At 39.3% G+C, this 23,093-nt stretch overlaps 1 protein-coding gene across 1 annotated transcript in view; it reads right to left on the reverse strand.

Moving 5' to 3' along the window:
* srcin1b (SRC kinase signaling inhibitor 1b) overlaps positions 1-19,638 on the reverse strand; it is a gene marked incomplete at its 3' end in the record, with an annotated part of 49,332 nt that extends 29,694 nt beyond the window's left edge. Inside the window, exon 1 of the mRNA XM_079602351.1 lies at positions 19,501-19,638. The remainder of the gene's footprint in view (positions 1-19,500) is intronic.
* Positions 19,639-23,093: the final 3,455 nt, after the last annotated feature.

Raw genomic sequence — 23,093 nt, forward strand, 5'->3', positions numbered from 1 at the left:
TGGCCCACGAACATTTAAATTCAGGTTTTATATTGCATTGAATCAACCCAAATTGATTTTTGAAATTGCTAATATTAGATTTTATGTCCACTCACGTCGTAGCATTAATGGTGCACCAAATTGTTCAAATCACTAACCTGAATATGAGCAATGGTAGTATTGCAAACATAACTAGAACGTACATTTCCAGAAGAAAATGTGAATGGTGCTTGCAGTGGCAAAAAACACGACCCGGTTGCTAGGGTGAGATACATGATTGCGTACGAGCCAACAACCATGTCTGTACGATGTTCTGCTGCTGAGATATGGCTTATTCATGTTGTCCGGGTGGTTGCTAGGGTGTTCTGGATGGTTGCTAGGCAGTTGCTAGGGTGTTCTGGATGGTTGCTAGGCAGTTGCTAGGGTGTTATGGGCGGTTGCTAGGCGGTTGCTAGGGTGTTCTGGGTGGTTGCTAGGCGGTTGCTAGGATGTTCTGGGTGGTTGCTAGGGGGTTCTGGGTGGTTGCTAGGGTGTTCTGGGTGGTTGCTAGGCGGTTGCTAGGATGTTCTGGGTGGTTGCTAGGGGGTTCTGGGTGGTTGCTAGGGAGTTCTGGGTGGTTGCTAGGCGGTTGCTAGGTGGTTGCTAGGGTGTTCTGGGTGGTTGCTAGGCGGTTGCTAGGTGGTTGCTAGGGTGTTCTGGGTGGTTGCTAGGCAGTTGCTAGGGTGTTCTGGGTGGTTGCTAGGCTGTTGCTAGGCGGTTGCTAGGGTGTTCTGGGTGGTTGCTAGGTGGTTGCTAGGGTATTCTGGGTGGTTGCTAGGTGGTTGCTAGGGTATTCTGGGTGGTTGCTAGGGTGTTGCTAGGCAGTTGCTAGGGTGTTCTGGATGGTTGCTAGGCAGTTGCTAGGGTATTTTTTGTGGTCGCTAGGGCGTTGTTAGGCAGTTGCTAGGGTATTCTGGGTAGTTGCTATGGTGTTACTAGGTGGTTGGTAGTTGTCACAGATGGTTACTATGGTGTTTGTAGCATTTTCTTGGCATGATTTAGCACTTAGCTAATCAAAATTAGCATGTAGCTAATCACTGCTAGCATGTGTAGCATGTAGCAAGTCCTGTTTGCTAGCATGAGTCAAAAGAGCCAACCCCCATCTCTATACGATGTTCTGATGCAGAGATATACGCCTTGCAAAACGGTTGCTAGGGTACTCTCTTTTGTTGCTAGGGAGTGGCTTGGCAGCTGCCAATCATGAAACTCCAAAGGCTACTTGTCAGTATGAATGATATAAACCAACTCCCACATCTCTGTGACATTCAGAATGGAAGATATCCCTGTCTGGATTTTGGTTGCTAAGGTGCTCGACAATGGTTGCTAGGGAGGGGCTAGGAAGTGTTGAGGTGATTGGGGATTGGCTGTTTGCTGCCCCAAGTCAAACGAGCCAACCCTCGTGTTTCTATGACACTTATATCCTGAGATATCCCTTTGATGTCTTTCAATGGAAGTCTATGGAGCTTGTTGCTAAGGAGCTCTAAATGGTTGCTAGGGCGTGGCTTGAAAGCTTCACAATGATCCTGAGAGACTGATTGGTCGTCTGAGTAAAATGAGCCCGCCCCCTTGTCTCTATGACACTGTGATCCAGAGTTATGTTCAATACAAATGCGGTTTCTATGGTGTAGGACAGCCCATTTCATGGGCTGTCCTACACCATAGTACGTGAATGGGGCTACTTTGGGCCGGTCCTGCCCCCCAGGGGTGCAACTTTTACCCCATTGTGTGGTATGTTGTTACAGAGCCTACCAGCCTCTTCAAATGTGATCCAGAGTTATGTTCAATAGAATATCGCTTACTATGGTGTAGGACAGCCCATTTCATGGGCTGTCCTACACCATAGTACTTCATTGGGGCAACTTTGGGCCCCTCCTGCCCCCCAGGGGTGCAACTTTTACCCCATTGTGTGGTATGTTCTTACAGAGCCTGCCAGTCTCTTTAAATGTGCCAAATTACACGTTTCTGCGACATCCTTGCTCTGAGCTATGAGTCTGTGAATTTTGGTTGCTAAGGTGCTCGACAATGGTTGCTAGGGAGGGGCTAGGAAGTGTTGATGTGATTCATGATTGGCTGTTTGCTGCCCCGAGTCAAACGAGACCACCCTCATGTTTCTATGACTCTTCTATCCAGAGATATCCATTTGATCTCTTTCAATGGAAGTCTATGGAACTTGTTGCTAAGGTGCTCTAAATGGTTGCTAGGGGCGTGGCCTGATAGCTTCACAATGATCCGGAGAGACTGATTGGTCGTCTGAGTAAAATGAGCCCGCCCCCTTGTCTCTATGACACTGTGATCCAGAGTTATGTTCAATACAAAATCGCTTACTCTCTCTCTCTCTCCATTTCATGGGCCGTCCTACACCATGTTAAGTCAATAGGAAAAGTTTGGGCCGCTCCTGCCCCCCAGGGGTGCAACTTTTACCCCATTGTGAGGTATGTTCTTACAGAGCCTGCCAGCCTCTCCAAATGTGGTAAATTTCACATTTCTACGAAATCCCAACTCTGAGCTATGACTCGTCAAAGTTTGACGTAATGTTAAGTCTATGCGTTTTTTCGTCGACTTTTTCGCCCCTGGGGCGACCACCGCACCCCCGATCGCTTATAAAAGTCATAGCACACCATTCCCGAATAGGCCGCACGTTTTGACACCTCATTCAGGGGTCTGTGACAAAAGCTGCGGGAGGAGTAGCGCGTCAAAAAAGCGGCGGAATAAAAAGAATAAAAAAAAGAATAATAAGTATGAGCAATAACACTAATGTGCTTTGCCTATAGGCAAGCACCATTAATTAGCAAATGTTTTTAATTAAAAAAGAATAGCTCAAATGTCTGAATGAAGTGATTAATGAAGCAACAGTGTAACGTGACAGTAAAACACGTGCTCTTCACGTACAGTTAAACCCTGAGGTCTTCACACACGCAGTGAACGATACAGTCATATCTCTGGAGCTCGACGGGAGGGAAAACTGCCGTGTTCAATGGGGAAGAGGAAATCATGGATGCAGATAAGACTGGGAGATGGTGGGTCGGAAATTGTCTGCTGATGTGATAAACGCTAAACATGATAAAACTGGCAGGTTGTCATACCCACCTCGCCTGGCAACCCTGTGCTGAGGAAGAATTATGATTGTTGTGTGTGTTTGCTGGAGGATCCGGCACAGTGAGCTCTAGCACATGTCAGCCAACAACACTAATGCTGTCTGACCTGTCAAACTGAGAAACTCACAGCTTACAACCTCTGGACTCCCTCAGCATACCGCTATTAAGCTGAGAATCATGTCATGCACACATACTGCAAATGTGGCCCTGGATCACAAAACCAGTCATAAGTCGCACGGGTATATTTGTGGCAATAGCCAACAATACATTGTATGGGTCAAAGTTATCGATTTATCTTTTATGCCAAAAATCATTAGGATTTTAAGTAAAGATCATGTTCCATGAAGATATTTTGTAAATTTCCTACTGTAAATATATAAAACATTTATAATGTGAGTTAATGCAGCATAATCGTGAACATAAATGGACAATTTTCTCAATATTTTGATTTTTTGGCAACCTCAGATTCCAGATTTTCGAATAGTTGCATCACGGCCAAATAGTGTCCTATCCTAACAAACCATATACATCAGTGGATAGAGTATTTATTTAGAAATTATTTATAAATAAAAATTTCAAAAAATTGACCCATGTGACTGGTTTTGTGGTTCAGAGTCACAAATGTTTATTTGAAATTTACTGTACAACCAAAAGTTAGATTTATTGTGCTCATATCTGAATTGCATTTACACTACAGACAGAATCTGAGCTCTCAAATAATAAAAAGGAGCACAGATCAAGAAAATTATTTGTTGAAATGTGTCTTAAAGTATTGCAGACAATTCACATGTAAATGTGTAGTTAACATCAAATTTAAAGTGACAGCTTTTATAATTATTATACATACAGGTTTAGCTAGTGCTGGAAGTTTTTTTTTTTTTCCAACAGATAAATCTATCGATTAATCGAATGATCTAACGATTACACTGACACATCGTTCTTCCAGCCATAATAATTATAAAAATTAATATTAATAAATAATTTTGGACACACAACAATAAAAAACGAAACAAAAAATTTGACTTTAACTAAAAAAATGACTAAACAACCAAATCAACCACAACCCAAATAACCAAATATTGACCAATTAACCAACTAACTAACCAAATAACCAACTACCCGAATAAATAAATAAATAAATAAATGCAATCAAAAAATTTAAATAAAAACATTTAATCACCCTACTTTAAAATATGTGTAGCAACCTGCACTCAAGACATTCTAGCAGGCCGAACATGAAAATAAGTAGGAGAAAAACTGCAAAGACAACATCTCAAAAGAAGAATGTTTTTCTCAGTGCTGTTGTGAAGACACAACACCCACCAAGGAGCCCAAAATAGAGGCCCAAACTAATAAAGGCCCCCAGAACAACAAAACCCACCGAAGAGGTGCGAGATCAAAGGAGGAACCATTACATTAGCATACCGCAGGCAACATGGATAAAGCGTTTCGGAGAATGAGGAATGGATTCATCCACAGATAGTCCATCACATGCTGATCTACCACAAGAGCTTTTACACCTTCAGCTGTTAATAATGAGATGGACAAATGGGTGGAGACTAGAGCAATCGACCAATGAGAGAGTAACTAGGTTCTTCTCTCTGTTTTATACAGTAATCACAAGAATTTTCTCAAACCAAATTTTTTTACATATTCAACAGAACTCACTATTTGAATATTACAAGCTTTTTTTTAAAGTCAAGTCAAGTCATCTTCATTTATATAGCGCTTTTAACAATGTAGATTGTTTCAAAGCAGCTTTACAGAGATAAACGTATAATTTAAATGGGTCAATAAAGCACAATAAATGTAGTCCATACAACTAGTGCTCTATATTCCAAGACATATGACGCCATTTTAAGCTGCAAATAACATCAGGAAGCAGAAAGCTGAAGTAAAAAAGGTAAATACTCTTCCATCTCACTATTGAGTGTTCTTGGGACTGAAGTCATGTTGGTGTGTAAACAGTCTACCCAGCTGGGCTAACATATTTCCCATCAGAAGGCAAAGAACACTGAAAAGCAGTCGGTGAGCACACACAATTAACATTTAATACTAATTACAGATCATTTATTCATAACACTATTTGGAAGAAAACAACAACTGGGATGGAGTCAACTAAATAATAGAACTGCAACAGAAGATAGAAATGTGAGGTACTTACAGTTTTTCCATTCCTACTTTTCCATTGTTTTTCTATGTAAACATAATCTACACGTTCGTCTTTGACCCAATCACAGCCAAATCTTGCCCAATCGCAATTCACGACAGTGGCAGATGAGATATTAACTTTAATATTTATGGTTCAGTGTTATTTTAGTATCACTGCAATAATATTATAGTTTAGTCTTATAGTATTATAATTACTTCCTCTTTAGCAAAAGATTTTAAGAAGTAAGAAATAAGAAGTTTTTCACTTAAAATCAAAGACTTGACAAAGAGAGAGAAGGTTTTTGTGTGTATCGTATGAACCATAAGCAAGCTACCAGGACTGACGGGGAAAATTACACCTTGATGGCCACAAGTAACCTACATTAAAGCTGAAGTGTGTAATTTCTGTGCCACCAGGTGCACCAAACACAATAATAATCATTATTTCCAAACAGCACCAGCCCTTTTGTCCCTCCCACATGCCAATATTCAGATAAATATTACAGGTATAGTCCTACATTCACACCAGTGGTTGAGTCAGAGCTTGACATGTTGTGTCTCTAAAACAAAAAGAGCAATTTTAAAACATGTAAAGTCTCTCCATGAATTCAAGCATTGGAGTAAAACAAACCATTGTCATAACCAAGCAGTAACCATTTACATTTAGTGGACGCTTTTATCAACTCGTCACAGAGCCAACAATATTCCCAATATTCCCTAGTTCCAATGTCTCTTTGATTATTCTCTGTCCTTGGTTAACTGTAGACATCATGCAAGCATCTATAAGCATGACAAATGAATAGTGACACTCATCTAATGTCCGTGTGTTTGTGTGTGTGTGTGAGAGAGAGAGTACACAAAGATTGATTATACCGCCCAATTTTAATACTCCTCAGACAGACACATAAACCAAGTGTGCCGTGACAGGTGTTTGGACCCCCGGCCGGAGCCTCTGAGCAGGTGTGAACGATCGGCCGGGAGTGTCACGGGATTCTGGGATTTCTCGCCTGAGGGGAATCAGTAAAGTGGCCTGGAGATTAATGATCCCTCGTTTAGTGTCATGAACAGATGAGAGATGATGAAAGCTGAGAGAAAAAAATATAATATTTTATTTCTGGAACAAAACCAACCTATAATGGTAAAAATCCATTTTTTAAAATCTCCATAAATCATAAGCAGTGTCTCAGAATAAGACGTTCGCAGTTTCTATGCAAAGTGACATACGGTAAGCTTAGGCCCCGCCCACGACTGCTGATGGAGTCTGCCTTATTAGCATAGACCCGCCCATAGTGAGCTAGACACAGTCCGCCATGTTTATCTCCTCGCCAGAGCATTTAACAGCAGCGCTCAAGTAAGAAATTCTTATTAAAGCTACTAAAGTTATTCAGTCAAGAGTTTTTATTTTCATATTAACAGCATATATATATATCAGGTACTGTATATTACGCTGCTTTCACAGATCTAATATACACATGCTGTTTCTTTACTTGCTGTTTACGTTCACAGAGATAACCGGCTGTGTTTTTTACATAAACTTGTGTGTATTTGACAGTTTAAACGCAATAAGACATGAAAGATAACGTAGTTTAATTCTCACGGGACACGCCGTCTGAAATCCAGCTTTCTGTTCTCGTGCTTCGGGTGTGTGCGCTCAGAAAACCATATATCAGAAGTTTAGACTGGTGTGGCTTTAAAACGCATGCAGATAATAAACTTTCATGATGATGAAGAACTGTAATGTCATGTGAGCGTGACCACGATAAAGATGATAATCAATACCAAACAGATCTTTTAGTTTTTGGCTGAGTACCAAAGGAACGAGCTGTAAAGGCTCCGCCCTCTTCTGGGCGGGGAGCAGCAGCTCATTTGCATTTAAAGACACATGCACGAAAACAGCATGTTTATCCTTCCACTCAAAAATGGGCATTTACAACATGGTGTAATAAATGATCTGTGGGGCATTTTGAGCTGAAACTTCCACATTCCTTAGACACCCGAGACATACATATTGTAAAAAGGGGCATAATGGGTCCCCTTTTAATAAAAAATAAAAAATCAGAAATCAGTTATTTGAGTTATTAATACAGCTGTAAATTATATGAATTAACTAAATTAATTATAAAACTAACAAAAAAAAATATTATTAAAAAAAAAAATACATTCATTTTGAGAAAGGAGAAAGATTATATTGCATATGACAGAGACATGTTTTGATTCATTATCTAGTCCCTTTCCAGGCCTGAGAGTGTAATAAGAAACGCCCCAGAATCCTTGACCCTGTCGAGTGGTTCTGATTATGACATCACAATGGAGCTCATCACTCGTGACGGTGACATCGCTATTACACGCTCTCATGGACACCGTACAAACATTGTATGTCATGGAGTGAGCAAACAGGCTGTGTGTGTGTGTGTGTGTGTGTGTGTGTGTGTGTGTGTGTGTGTGTGTGTGTGTGTGTGTGTGTGTGTGTGTGTGTGTGTGTGTGTGTGTGTGTGTGTGAGTGTGAGTGTGAGAGAGAGAGAGAGAGAGAGAGAGAGAGAGAGAGAGAGAGAGAGAGAGAGAGAGAGAGAGAGAGAGAGAGTGTAAGACTTAGAAAAAAACTAAAAAGATTAGTCATGCTGGGTTTAATAATATAATACTGTAAAATGGAAATCTAAAAGAGGTCCATCATCTACAGGTGTTTAATAAAGCAGCCTGGACTGTGCTGGACATCGATAACCAATCTAACAGGACACAGTAATAGAGAAGTTCATCTGAAGACCCCATAATAAGACAATGAAAACGAATGAAAATATGAGAATATATGAGAAACTGATAAATGCTGTTATAACAACTGCAGCCAGCAGTGAAGCTCATGTTGTGTTATTAAGTTCGACTAGGGATTTCCATCAGATGAGGAACTGATGAAATAACACGAATCAGTGGGGAAATGTTTACAAATGGAAAATAAGTCTAAGGGTCTTGTTTATTAACGCATGTACGATTAGATTTGATTCTGCACTACCATTCAAAGGTTTGGGGTCCGCAAGATATTTTCTGCTCACAAAGGCTGCATTTATTTGATTAAAAATACAGTAAAAACAGTAATATCGAGAAATATTACCACAGTTAAAAACTAATGTTCCATTTGAATATATTTATATTCTATATTCCTCTGAAAAGCTGAATTTTCAGCATCATTACCCAAGTCCAAATTTTTTTTAAACTTAATATCATATGTGATTTTTCTTTTCAAGCAAATGCTTCTTGATTTAAGAATGTTTAGATATTTGTACTGGAAAACAAGACAAAAATACTTTGCAGCGCTGCTCACAAGTTCCTCGCGGGAAATTAGGGCGCAAGATATGCATGATCCTAAATTAAAAAGATATCGTGATACTGAAGTGATGATGTCATATAGAGGAGCTTAACAAGCAATCATAACTTGCAGCTGATATTTCCGAGTACATGAAACACCTGCTGGAAGGTGAAAGTCTGATTAGATTCTAATCAGCATTAGCTGAAAAAAACAACGGGACATAAACACACACTTGCTAAAGAGCAGGGTGGAATAAAACTTGAACTACTTCTGCTTGTTATGCGGCACACAACTTATTACGCACACACTGAAGAGGCAGGTCGCTTTGGGAAAATAACGAAGAAACTATCTAATTATAAGTATCAGCATTAAATCATCGCAGCGGCGACTGAATGTTAATTAATTTCGCCATGAGGAGAAGCGCATATCACGGAAATCGTCAGTGGACTGAGATTTCACACCAGTAGATTTAAATGAGGCACAAAATCTGACCCCACGCCACTACATTTTAATTAACATCTCTCTCTCTCTCTCTCTCTCTCTCAGGGGTCTCTCGGAGGAGACGGGATCCTGTTTAACCTTTGACCTTGTGACAGACCGCCCACTGGAGGCTCTAAACGGTCAGAGATTGAGGATTGACACTAATGTAGCCGTTCTCAGGGTCAGTATCCTCCCGAGGAGCCCCGCGGAGTGTCAGAGGACGTGTTTTAAATGAATAACCAATCCTATCTGCATGGTTCATCAGCAGTAAAACATGTTTCGATGACCTCAATGTCATCTAGCGGTGCTGGAAAACAGATTTAATGGCTACTTACGACAGCGGAGACGCTTTCATCTGTAAGCACGCATGTAAAACAGTCAGCATGCATATGGATCGCAAGACCAACATATGGGGTCACAGATGTTGTGTGAAAGAAGACCAAAGCTAGATATGCATTTACACATTAACCTGTAACCATTCAGTGCAGTTTTGGCTGAAAATTAACAGTATGACCACCAGTTATGGTCAGTTTTGTCTAAATGGAAGTAAAAATTCCATTTTCTATTATGAACCTATATGTTACTTAAAGCAGGGCTATTTTCGGGAATTTCTTCGCTGTATTCTCGCTGCTCGCAGGTTTCTCTATAGAGCTCCCCCTACAGCTTCGGAATAGATATTTGACAACACTGTCGAAAAACTTGTTGGCGACTCTCAGATACCAGAGGCTAGTAGATCAACGACATCACAGCAGACGGGACATTCTTCATCCGGGTTCGAACAGTGTGAGGGAGCGCAATAATGATTTTAGCAGATTTCTTTTTGCCGTAAAGCAATTCGTTACATCGCGAGACCTGATATCACACGATATAGGGTATATGTCGAACGTCGCATTACGAAACCGGAAAACAGAATGCATCGCTTCCGGTTCAGGTCTTTTGTATGTGCTTCATGCATTTTTTTACTGTTTTACTCAAGATAACTTAAAAGGAGCGAGCAAAGATGATCATAACCAATGTCCCTCGCATGTGAAGATCGATATTTAAAAGTAAAAAAAATAAAAAATCTTCACACTAACGTTAAGATATTTAAATAGAATAAAACGCCAATAACAAAGTGAGATAGGTAGGTTAGCTGATTACCTTAAAATTCCATAGATATCGGCGTCAGTTCATACGGCTGTTAACACTTTCTATGACAAGCGGATGCGATGAGACCAGGTTTCCGGTTTCGTCATGCGACGTTCGACATATACCCTATTAAGACCTGATATCACGCGATGCCTCCTGACGCCGCGTCCGGCGACCCGCCGGCTCAAAGTTGCAAGTGTGTTTTTTCCGCTCATAGGCGATAGGGGGATGACCACCATTCAACCCGAAAAAAGTAATATAACCATTCCAATGACTCCGAAGCTGTTCGGTTAAGGTAAAAAATCTGCATAGTTCACCTTTAAACTGGAATGTAAGGTCCACACTATAGGGGCTTAGTGTAAATGTTCTTTATTGGCATCTTTGGTTCCATGAAGAATCTTTAACATCCATGGGATCTTTGAATTGCACAAATGTTTTTTTTTATTGTGGAAAAAAAGGTTCTTTAGATTCTTAAAATGTTCTTCACACTCTGAAAGTTTTCAGAACTGTTCACTGAAAGGTTTTTCGTGGAACCAAAAAGGGTTCTTCTATGGCATCGCTACGAAAACAACAAAAAACATTTTGCAACCTTTATTTTTAACTAGTTTGTAAGACTCATTTGGTTGTACCATTTGTTCTTAAGAACTTAGCTAGGTCATTAGCTCTCCATAAAAAGTAATGCATAGTCACATAATATGACGCTTCTTACCTAATAATCCAATAGCAGGATTCAAATTCATGAGGGAAGTTGTGTTGAGACGCCGTGCATTTTAGTTTATCCTGGAACATATATATCTTTGGAACACAAATGAAGATCTTTTTATGATATCTGAGAGCTTTCTGTCCCTCCATTGACAGCTACGCAACTAAAGACATCATTAAAGTGATCCATGTGACTCCAGCGACGCGAGTGCTGTTTTGCGCAAAAAAAACATATTTTACCACTTTATCAACAAAATATAAATCTCCAATGCGCGCAAGAACATCTGCTCTGGCAACAAAGCACTTGCGTCGCTTCTTAAAATTAATTTTATGATGTCTTCACTACCTTTCTTGGGCTTGCCTTGAAATGATAGTTGCGTAGACTGTCAATAGAGAGCTCTCAGATTTCATCAAAAAGATCTTCATTTGTGTTCTGAAGATGAACGAAAGTCGTACGGGTTTGGAACGGCATGAGGGCGAGTAAATGATGACAGAATGTACATTTTTGAGTGAATATCCATTTAAGGACTGTTACACAGGTACAAACATTGTTCATGGTTCACCAACACACAGAAAACACATCAGAAATTAGCATAAATGTGTTCAGACTTTATGATCAGAATTTCTTTCCTAGATGTGATCATTATTTCACAGAGAGTTGTTTAGTTTGGCAAATCCAGTGATTATTTTCCCCAATGTTCATAATGTCTATATCCTTATTCTCTGTGGACTGAGAACGACTGGTGAATCAAAGACAATCAGAGACATGTTGGCACCTAACACTTGAAGACCTTGAAGACTTGAATGCCATTGCCACAATGCTAATTACACAATTCCTCAGTCAATCTCTCTGTTCTTGCTTTACCAGTCAGAGACGAAGACATTGAGACCCCAAGAGTAGCAGGAAAGCAGCTGGCATTTGAAAAGTCTGAATGGAGGGATTTGAGTGCCCTCATCTTCATGACATCAGAGCATGAAGAGACGGTTTACAGGATTTTTGAGCATGTGTGCGTGAGGTACATGCGAGAGGTTTGAGCATTTAAAAATACGCAGCTCCAGAGGCATTTAACAGCCAGCGACTTCAGAAATGTCCAGCGTAGGGAAGAGAGAGAGAGAGAGCGAGAGAGAAAAGGATGATGGAGAAGAGAAGAACGCAACCCACTTACTGTACAGCACCACTGCTGCAGGGGCCTTCAAAGGAAACGCTGCCCTGATATGAAAATCCATAATCCAAACAGTAATGAGAGAGAGAGAGAGAGAGAGAGAGAGAGAGGGAGAGAGAGAGAGAGAGAGAGAGAGAGAGAGAGAGAGAGAGAGAGAGAGAGAGAGAGAGAGAGAGAGGGAGGAGGAGGGTGAAAATGAAAGAGTCGCTGTCTTTTCTGACAAGAATGCAAAGCCTCGCGGGAGGAGAGACTGTCGTGTCAGATAATTGTCTGAACAAAACAAAATATTCAGAAAGAAGAGAGTACAACGCTTGTGTAATATAAATAGCCGACCGTCCTCAAATTGGGCAGATTGGTGAATATTATTTCTGTATAAGGACCAGACCTTCATATAGAGCTGGGACTGAAAAGCAGAACCACACAGCAACATGCGTATACATTTAGAAATAGCTTTGGCTAGTAAGCAAACAACTAGAACACCAGAAACCTTTCAGAACGCCCGAAAATTAGACCAATTATGATGATCCTGAAGCACCCGAGCCACTGGTGGTTCTGAGAACATTTTAGCACGTTGCAAATGTAACATCTTTGCAGCCACATAGCAACAGCTTGACAATTACCCACAACAGACAACGCAAAAGTCTATTTCACAATCTCAACTCTTCTGGGAGTGATAATGATGGACAGATCCATAACACAAATGAAAGACTGTTAACACTCTCCTCCTCCTTGACATCTCATCACTTCATATATTACCGCTTCACCAACAGCCTGACGTTTTAGCGTTTGAAGCATTCAGCAGCAATAGCTCAGTGTAGCACTGGATCTCCAGAGACTCAGGGATAAAGATGGTCGGGAAGAATTTGTTTTATCTGAGGTGCAGTGAGATTTGTTAGCATGGTTAAGGGGAAATGTAGCTTCACAAAGTGAGAAGGCATCCCTGCAGACAGACAGACAGGCAGAGAGACAGGCAAAGAGACAGACAGACAGGCAGAGAGACAGACAGACAGACAGACAGGCAGAGAGACAGACAGACAGAGAGACAGACAGACAGAGAGACAGACAGACAGACAGGCAGAGAGACAGACAGACAGAGAGACAGACAGACAGACAGACAGGCAGAGAGACAGACAGACAGACAGGCAGAGAGACAGACAGACAGACAGAGAGACAGACAGACAGACAGGCAGAGAGACAGGCAAAGAGACAGACAGACAGGCAGAGAGACAGACAGACAGACAGACAGGCAGAGAGACAGACAGACAGACAGAGAGACAGACAGACAGACAGACAGACAGACAGACAGACAGACAGACAGGCAGAGAGACAGACAGACAGACAGACAGGCAGAGAGACAGACAGACAGAGAGACAGACAGACAGGCAGAGAGACAGACAGACAGAGAGACAGACAGACAGGCAGAGAGACAGACAGACAGGCAAACAGACAGACAGACAGAGAGACAGACAGACAGGCAGACAGAGAGACAGACAGACAGACAGAGAGAGAGACAGGCAGACAGACAGACAGAGAGACAGACAGACAGACAGAGAGACAGACAGGCAGACAGAGAGACAGGCAGACAGACAGACAGACAGACAGACAGAGAGAGAGACAGGCAGACAGACCTGACTGACTGACTGACTGACTAATTGATTGATTGATTGATTGATTGATTGATTGATTGTCAGAAAGATAGATGAATGGATGGATAGATAATCAGAACGATGGATGTATGGATGAACAGAAAATGACAGACAGATAGATAGATAGATAGAAAGATAGTCAGACTACAGATAGTCTATATCTACAGATAGACAGACTGTCAGAATGATTGATGGATGGATGGATGGATGGATGATGGATGGACGGATATAGATGGATGGATGGATGGATAGACGGATATAGAATGGATAGATGGATGGATGGATGGATATAACTAGATAGATAGATAGATAGATAGATAGATAGATAGATAGATAGATAGATAGATAGATAGATAGATAGATAGATAGATAGATAGATAGATAGATAATTAGATAGAGACCGTTTTTTCTCATTGAATATAATGTTTCACAAAACGGAAGCTCGGATTCAAAATACTGTATATGTTCAAACATGTATATTGCATTTTGAGCAGCCGTAATTGTTGCACACTTGTTGCATTGCACCACACAAAGTACAGCAGCGTGTTATGTCATTGTTTTGCTGTCAGTTCCAGCATTCTGTAATCTTCTATAATATATTCGTCTCAAAGAAACGCACTATTGCAGCATGTCTGTGCACTGCAAGTCAATGCATCACTGTAATCCATCAAACCACAGGCGGTGTGTGTGTGTGTGTGTGCATGCGCCTGTCTTCCTAATCCATGCAGTCTACAGGGACACACAGAAACGGAGCCTGTATCAGCCTCTTCCACCCCATCTCTCCTGGCACTCGTTTACTCGTTAGCAGACTCCCTCCTCTTCCTCCCTCAGTAGTGAGCGAGTAACTCCCATCTCTTCAGCAGGACGTACGCTGTCACCTCAGCGCTAACTGAACACTGCCAAGAGCGCATACGTGTGGATGGTATGTTTTGGATGGTATCTTGCAAATGTGCTAAATCAAGTGTGAAGCTTTACAGTGTGTGTGTGTGTGTGTGTGTGTTAGAGAAAGAGAGAGAGGCTATGGTCAGCAAGAGCAACATTTGAGCGTGTCAACCTAATAAAATCACTGCGGAGAGGGCTTTTTCCTGCAAGGTATTGTGTGTTAGAGCGTGTTTAAATACACAGTTAAGTGTTCTAATCAGAAAGCACTTCTCTCTTTATCTCAGGCTCAACTCACATTCTGCCAGCAAGTCAGTCTTTCCCTGTGCAAAACACTGATGCCATTTATAGTTTGAAGTCACTTTGAAGAAAAGCATCAGCCAAATACATGAAGAAGATAAATGTATTCAACAAACCACACACTAAAGACATCAATTTCTAGTACATAAGGGATCTTTTTTCTTCTTCATCGTCATACTAAGAAAACATGCTGTACTTTCAGATCTCAAAACATCCTCATCAGTCCACAAAGATCATTTATACCTGTGTTGACAGGAAGATATCGCTTCGGACCGAATGCAATGATTGGACGAACATGTTATAGTCCTACGCCTTCCACAGATGATATATATATATATATATATATAATATATATATATATATATATATATATATATATATATATATATATATATATATATATATATATATATATATACATTTAGACCACTTAACTTAGTGATTGCTATCATTGTGTGAAGAGACTTTTAACCAGCATATGTGGCCCTGGATCACAAAACCAGTCACATGTCGCACAGGTTTATTTGTGGCAATAGCCAACAATACATTGTATGGGTCGAAATTATCCATTTTTCTTTTATGCCAAAAATCATGAGGATATTAAGTAAAGATCATGTTCCATTAAGATATTTAGTAAATTTCCTACTTTAACTATATACAAATAGTATTTTTCTGAGTGAATTCTGCACAATCGTGAACATAATGCACAACTTTAAAGTAGATTTTCTCAATGTTTCGATTTTTTTGCACACTCAGATTCCCAATCTTCAAATAGTCGTATCTCAGCCAAATATTGTCCTATCCTAACAAACCATACATCAATGGAAAGCTTATTTATTCAGATGATGTATAAACCTCAATTTAAATTAGCCTCAATTGTATTAGACTGGTTTTGTGGTCCAGGGTCACATATCAAATAATGGAACAAATCACCAACCGTGTCTTTAATATTTTCACAAACAGTGTATACATACTAAGGTATAAATGTTATTTTATGTTTTTTGCTTTTTGAGGTTAGTCGGATGTATCTGCAGGCTGTTTTGAACATGCTAAAAATGGGGACATTTCCAGGGACAGGACACCAAAAACAGGGACATCTGGCCACCCTATTTTACATGAAGTACAGTATGTAGGCTAAAGACCTTACATCCATTTTCCGAAAGACAACTACATTCTTAGCTTCCAAGTCTTATCCTGTCCACTTTTATGTCTCTCTCTCTATCAAACACACTCAACCCTTCTCCTCTGGGTCTCATCTAAATGTACTTCCAACATCAGCTTTTGAAGCTTCATTGAGAGAGAGACAGATGTTCATGACATCCCAACATCCGTCTGCTCCTTATTCCTCTTCTTTGCTCCGTCATGCACACGCAACTTTTCTTTCTCTCTTTATCTCAAAGACCAAACGCACACCATCCCATCGAGACGCAAACGCTGTTGTGATGAGTGAAGCGTTGCCATCAGACGCCACGCGACTCTCAGAGGTACGAGATGTACAATCAACAAACCATACAAATCAAGCAAGAAAACACTTGCCTGGCGCAGCGGACCGGACACTGAAAATACTTGTGTTTCGTGTGTTACAGTCCCATGTTGTGGTGGGTATCCGTTGTGTAAAAATACACAGATTGGCTGCAAAGTCTTCAGGGATATTGATGCATTTAAGGATCTAATATTACAGTGCAAACACTCAGACAGATGTTAATGATGGCAGTCGACCAAGACGTCCATCATCGGCCTCTGCCACGTATTTGCATCTTAATGGTTTGTATTGGAAGATCTTAAAGCTGAAGTGTGCAATGTGAAACAGTCACAATTTGAACTTGCAAAAACAAGTACGCCATTTGTAGGTTGGTTTTTCCCAAAGAGTGTGAACATGACTGTGCAAATTTCAGAAACCCGTTTGGAAATAATCCCTATTTTCGCAATTCAGTTTGTTGCCACTAGTCGTCCAGCAATGACACTCCTAACCCTATTCTCAACTTGTTTATTGTTTGACTAATATTATTTCTGCTGTCAACTTCACAGAAATGATGTTGGTCAAGATTACTTGCACAATTAAACAGCCTGTATTTTTCTAATATGTGACCCTGGATCACAAAACCAGTCACATGTCGCACAGGTTTATTTGTGGCAATAGCCAATGGGTCAAAATTATAGATTTTTCTTTTATGCCAAAAATCATTAGGATATTAAGTAAAGATTATGTTCCATGAAGATATTTTGTACATTTCCTACCGTAAATATATAAAATGTTTATTTTTGTGAGTGAATGCAGCACAATCGTGAACATAAATGCACAACTTTAAAGGAGATTTTCTCAATGTTTCGATTTTTTTGCTCCCTCAGATTCCAGATTTTCTAATAATTGCATCTCGGCCAAATATAATCCTCCTATCCTGACAAACCATACATCAATGGAAAGCATATGTATTCAACTTTCAGATGATGTATAAATCTCAATTTCAAGAAATTGACCCATGTGACTGGTTTTGTGGTCACATATAGTTCACTCTTCATACTGCTACTTTTTGCTGCATGGTTTCAATAAATGGTCTGGATGGACCAGAAAGGCTTCGAGTTGTTAATATTAGGCCAGAAACATATACTCTACGCAAGAAAGAAAAAGTCAAACATTTAAAGACAGGTAATGCATTCTGGGAAATTAAGTGTAGCCTACTTCAAGACAAATTTTTAATTGGTGGCATTTCAAACATATCTATCTATCTGTCTATCTATCTATCTATCTATCTATCTAATATATATATATATATATATATATCCATCCATCTAATGTTTATCTGTCTATCTTATTTTATAGTCCATTAACCTTTAAACAAACTGCAGCCTAATTTCAAATTCTGTATCCTGTTTGCAAGTTTAACTCAAATTTAATTTAAACTCAGGAAAAGGCATTCTCAGTTCAGCTCAATTTTGCTCTAAACATTTCAACAGTTCAACTAAGTTTGAACTAACCTGCTTAACAAGATTCTCTTCATAACGTTCTCCAAAAAGAGAATAGACACAGTAGAAGAAGACACTAACGCTCGCTGTAGCTCCCCTTGTGGCAACACTGAGAATGCAACACATAGTTATGTTGCTTTATGAAATGAGCTGAAAAATTTCAGAACACAACAATGAATAAAATCGAACTTGCTTTGATAAAGCTCTTTGATTTCATAGAGCTTGCATAGAGTGTTAAAGGTGCAATATAATAAAGGATAGTGAGTGACAGATCATTTTTTGTCATATTGTAACATCCGAGCGAAACGGGTTATCCGGAAAGAATGTAAGGTGGAGACTTGGTTCCATGAATTGGATGGAGGTCGATTGTAAGAAAGGGACGAGGTTTAAGCGGATAATGATTAGAGAAGTTCGGCATACGTCACCAGAGAGAAGTCTGTCATTTCACTAGAAGATCCAGTTATGACATTTTAATATACAGTATATAATAATGTCATATGAATGTTCATTCTTGTGTTATGCATCACGTTTGAGCTTCAGCTCTTTCAAATAGTTGGACTAAATCATTAAATTCATATGGATTAGTTTTACGATCTCTTTATGAACAGTTTGAAGCGTCACAGTGGTAGTTGCGTAGCTGTCAATGGAGGGACAGAACGCTCTCAGATTTCCTCAAAAAGATCTTCATTTGTGTTCAGAAGATCATGAAAGTCTTACAAGTTTGGAACGACACGAGTGATTAATGACAGAATTTTAATTTTTGGGTGAACTATCCCTTTAAGTAAAAATGTGAGCGAGATACAACCACTATAGGACTATAGATTCTGTCCTTCCAACTCAACCTTACCAACAAACGTCTGCTATAGTCCAATGTGTCATTTATCTATGATTCAAATCAGAAATCTCAATGATGGTGTAGTCGGATAAAACATTCCTTCCTCATTACCAAAAAAATTATAATTCTATAATTTACTCAATGTAGTTCCAAACCTGTGTAACTTTCTTCTGTGGAACACAAAAGATATTTAGAAAAATGTCTCAGTGTTTGTTTTTTGTCCATGCAATGAAAGCCAAGAGGGCGCAATGTAGCGTCTTCCAAATAACTTGTGTTCAACAGAAGTAAAAGATGACCGATTTCTTATTTTAGAGTGAACTAGCCCTTTAACTGTCAGTGTGATGTGCAACGATCAATGTATAATCCATACGGCAAAGGGAGCAGGAAAGCCAATATATGATCAGTTGGGCGATTATGCAACCTGACATTATTTGGCGATGTATCATGGATTGATGCGTAGGTCTCTTCTCGTGTCTCTTCATCCATTCATCCCTTTCTCCACGGCTCAATTCTCTCTACACACCGCCTCCTTTGCTGTCATCGCCTTCCTCAATATCCTTTCCCTGTCCTGTTTTTTTATTCAGTCTATCATGTTTTCCCCTCCCATCTCATTGGTTAATATCTATGATGTTTCCATGTTGACCTCTCAAATCTAACTACTGTACACTTCCAGAGATCCACCTCAAAAACCTTTCAGTTTCGTCAGCTATCATTCCCAGACCCGTAAATCTCATTTTCCTGCAGAGGACGGACTTTTCCCTCTCGGATCACTTTAAGAGGGTCTGTCTCTCCAGCGGTCTCACTCTCTCCGCAGTCCGTGAAATGATGCACACACACTTACCGGAGTTCACATAGCTCGAGTCCATTACAGTGCATTAAAATCCACAGCAGCCATGCATCAAGACATGCATCTCTCTCTCTCTCTCTCTCTCTCTCTCTCTCTCTCTCTCTGCCTGTCTGTCCTTCCGACTCTGTGAACACTAGAACAAAAAGTGCCTGATGAATATTGATTGTTTAAATGCAATCATAACTGGAGCTTCAGCCTTTACGGGGGAGAAAACATGGACACAAAGCTCTCGGTCAGTGTGAAGCCAGAACAGTTTGCGGTTTGTTAATGAAGCAGGAGGTAAATTGTGCATGAACTGCTTCATGATGGGAATAGATGGGCATCTTCAAGCCTACAGGAGAACGGGGATGCAACGCCACATACCTGCTGTGCTGTCTGTCCTCTCCACCCTCGGTTTATCTTTCAGTGTCTCTCAGCTGTCTTACGCAGCCTCGTCCTCCTTCATTTCTCCTGTAACACCCATCCTGATCTCTCTCTCTCTCTCTCTATCTATCTCTCTCTCTCTCTGTCTGTCTCAGATCCGTGTCTTCAGTTGGAATTGTCTGCACTAGCCTCCGTGGTGTGTGTGTGAGTGTCTGTGTGTGCGTGCGTGTGTGTGTGTGTGTGTGTAGGTCCGCATGGCACAAACCGAGCTCATCTGATATTCATATAAACCCCCACACCACCACCAGCACCCCCTCCTCCTCTTAAAGGTACAGTGAACCAATACACTACACATATAGGCTGAGCAGGTTCATGGATTGAACCATCACGAGGAAATAAGGGGGAGGGGGTTGATGGAAGGAAGAAGGGGAAAATGAGGGATAATTGCAGGATAGCTACGCTACATGAACTGAAGAGCTACAGAAAAATTGAGAGAAGAATTGAAAGAAAGATAATGGTCATCTCTAATCAAATGATTAATGACACACTGCACAAAAAATAAGTCATTATAATAAAACAGAATCTAAACAAGTGCATATGATGAAGTATAATTTATTCATTTAAATTATACAGGTTATTCATCTTTATTTATCAATCTATTAACATCGCATACTCGCATAAATTAAAGTAGTATTTATATAAACAATATTTTTTATTAATTTAAAATATATTTTCGAATTATATAATAGTACTAATATTTTCATAATATAAAATTAAATCAATACAAATTAAATAAATATATTAAAATAAATATATTCTAATAAAAATTACAAAATTATATAATTTTAAATTGTTTAAAACATTATAGAATAATATATTAGTACTAATATTTTAGCAATGCTAAATAAATCTTTTGTAAATATATTAAATACTTAATTTAATTTAAATGCTAAAATAATTTATCATGCATGTAAAAAATAAATAAATGCATTTTAAGCTAAATTAAACTGCTTTAATATGGTAATAACAGATACATTTGATTTGCTGTAATTATGCAGGTCATCAGGTAAAAATGAGCCAAAGGCACAGTTTGGACAGGACAGAAGTCCGTAACAGAAGCTGAAATTCAATCCACTTCTGTCACTCTAAACTCTCAGAGTCATGTGTCATGAGCTTCAGAAGTACATATAATACTAACCTCTCCTGAAGTGCACTTGATTTTATCCTTAAAACAGACAGGAAATATTTCATGCTATTTATAAACCATTTCAGTTAAGGCTTATTTTAATTAGAAAGGTAAGAATGATCATAAGATCTCATAATTAATTGGAATAATTCATCTAACTCCTGATCTTCCTCGAATGAAATTGATTTGAACCCATTTGAAACTCCGAGGAGCTTCGTGTGTTGTTCTCAGTCTGTGGCCTAGTTTCAGAAGTGCTTAACCTTGTAAACACCACGGTAGAGTCTGCAGTGTGTTACTGTTAATGTGTGTGTGTGATAAAAGTGTGTGTTTGTGAGTGTGTATTGTAAAAAGTTGGAGATTAAGCTTTTATGCAAGTTTGGGGACATTGTTCAATCTTAAATAAATCATACCTCAATAAATAAGTAAACGGGGTGACTGACCGGTTGAGTGCGGTAGGTGAGTGGAGCTACGGCAAGATGAGGAAGACAAAATACAGAGAGCACACAAAAGTCACAAGCCAAACAAATATAATGGCTGTTCAAAATGAACAATGTGGAACACATTTGAATTGTTTTCCATAAATACATCCCTACACGCAACAGTTTGTTTGACATAATTAATACATTATATAATAAATAATTATATAATAGCTACATTTATCATAAATAATAGCAAACTTAATTTTGGACAATTAAATTAGATTACCTTGATTGATCAATATCATTGGAATGAAAATTATAAAATATTATGAGATAACTTTCTTCAATTTTTACTAGCACTGACTTCACACATTACACTCTACAATTCATTTTCACCCTATATTGATATTTAATATTGTCAGGATGAATAATGTGCCCTTCTTCGACTGACCGATTGATCACTGTCTTTTTTATTTACCCTTATAATATAGCATTAATATATGATTCATCAACAACTACAGTGAGGTGATCACCCCATTTACATTAGAATAAATTACCATCTCATTGAATAATCTGACTGTAAGTGAGTCATGCAAATCACTCTCAGCATATATACATACTTTAGCCTGGACCGCTGACCTCACTTGAATATGAAAGGAATAATCTCCATGGCAACAACACAGTGGAGACCTGACAACTGATGTATTTGTGATGTCAAGTTAACTGAAGCATACAGAAAAAAACACACACACAGGGTTTCCATGTTTTATGAGGACTTTCCATAGACAATGATTTTTATACAGTACAACTGTATACTAGTTTAATATGATTTATAAGCTGTTTTCTTCAAGGGGACCGAGAGAGAGAGAGAGAGAGAGAGAGAGAGAGAGAGAGAGAGAGAGAGAGAGAGAGAGAGAGAGAGAGAGAGAGAGAGAGAGAGAGAGAGAGAGAGAGAGAGAGAGAGAGAGAGAGAGAGAGAGAGAGAGAGAGAGAGTTAAAACTACTAAAAAACCACAAACACTCCATTTACTTATTTATATTTACTTCAATTTGGGGTCATGATCATAATTCAACTTGGCCTACATACAAATAAGCACAACTGTCTGTCAACCATCGGAAAGTACAAAAAAAAAAAAACTATAAAAAAAACAGTAAACAAATAGAAAATACAGAGTATTTACAGAATACAGAAATACAAAGCAAATATTAACTGGCATCTATTATCTCAAATATCCGTATTATAAAATAAGAACCCATAAATTACACAAAGTGTTGAGCAAAATAACCCATAAAAATAATATGAATAATAACAAATCTTCAACATTGACACTTTCTTCTTCTGCAACTTCTAGGATGCATTAATATATTATCCCTGCATGTCTATGGCATAAATGAACAATTGTGAACTCTTGGACAGGCCTCGTCATGTGCAGCTATTCAAACTAAGCGCCAGTGCGCCACCTAGTGTTGAAGGAAGGAACAGCAGGGGATTCCCTTGTGCTCGTGCACTTTCCAGATTAGAAAAAAAAAATCCAGGATCTGGATAAAAGGATGATGCATACAAAATAGCATGTAAACAAACTATTAGAGTATTTTTGGTTGAATAACCGATATTAAAG

The sequence above is a fragment of the Phoxinus phoxinus genome (genome assembly GCF_949152265.1).
Source record: "Phoxinus phoxinus genome assembly, chromosome: 24".
NCBI classification, from domain to species: domain Eukaryota; kingdom Metazoa; phylum Chordata; class Actinopteri; order Cypriniformes; family Leuciscidae; genus Phoxinus; species Phoxinus phoxinus.